A 955-nucleotide genomic window follows, 5' to 3' on the forward strand; every position below is an offset into this window, starting at 1 on the left:
AAAAAAAAAAAAATCCTGAACCATTAAACAACGTGAAAATAACTGCCTCATCATACCGGAAAAGGAAAGCAATTAGTGACTTCAAGAACACTACCAACATCTAACCCAAGAAGTTGCCCAGTCACAAGGGCTGGTGAAAACTCCTTGCAATGCTTGATTATCTTCAATATAACCTGCAGAGATGATAAAATAGGATTTTAACCTTAATTTAGGGATAGAAGAACAAGAGTTCAAATTTATAGAAACGTTTGTCCCCACTAATTGCTTGCCCTATATAACGTGCCAAAGAGAAAAACAACGTTTGAACGAACAACAAAAGGAAATCCCGAATTAAATAAAAACCTCCGCTTTGTTCATGCCTGGGAAGAACTAATTAGTCCCTACACTTCAAAATCAAATTAGACGCAAAACAAGAAAAAGGAAAGGAGGAAATTACCAATCCTTCAATCTGGACCACTCGGAGAGGGGTAGCAACCTCTTCCGTAGCAGCAACCTGCAGAAAAGACCTAGCCATCGCTGCAGCACCACAAACGCATTCATAAACAGCGAAACGAAACCCACAACCACACTTAAAAATCAAAATTCAAATGCAAGAACGATGAGCAAGAGAAGAAAGAAAGAGGCTGTACGCACTGTTAGCCATAATTAGGGATTCGCAAAAGCTCGAGAAAGAAGGAAGAAAGAACAGAGGCCTGGATCGAATCGCAGAAGCAGCTACGTGCGTCTTTCAGAGGTGCAAACGCGGGAGAGTTTGTGAATAAACCCTACCAGCGGCGGCACAGTCCGGCGATGGGCAGGTGGAGCAACGACTCCAATAATGGGCCGAGTATTTGTTCAAATCGGCCCAAACAAAAACAAAAATTGTCATTGAAAAAAAAAATCTATTTTAATAATTAAAAAAAAACTTATTAAAAGATATATATAGTGTCTACCCATGAATTTTTAATATTTTTTT

At 39.2% G+C, this 955-nt stretch overlaps 1 long non-coding RNA gene across 1 annotated transcript; it reads right to left on the reverse strand.

The window, feature by feature from the left end:
• Positions 1-162: 162 nt before the first annotated feature.
• LOC111786989 lies at positions 163-797 on the reverse strand. The gene is made up of 3 exons (XR_002813863.1): positions 634-797; positions 437-516; positions 163-173 (listed from the first exon to the last, which is right to left on the reverse strand). It is a non-coding gene; the product is annotated as an uncharacterized LOC111786989 (long non-coding RNA).
• Between the last annotated feature and the right edge of the window lie 158 nt (positions 798-955).

The sequence above is a fragment of the Cucurbita pepo genome, unplaced genomic scaffold, assembly GCF_002806865.2.
Source record: "Cucurbita pepo subsp. pepo cultivar mu-cu-16 unplaced genomic scaffold, ASM280686v2 Cp4.1_scaffold003844, whole genome shotgun sequence".
Taxonomy (NCBI): Eukaryota; Viridiplantae; Streptophyta; class Magnoliopsida; order Cucurbitales; family Cucurbitaceae; genus Cucurbita; species Cucurbita pepo.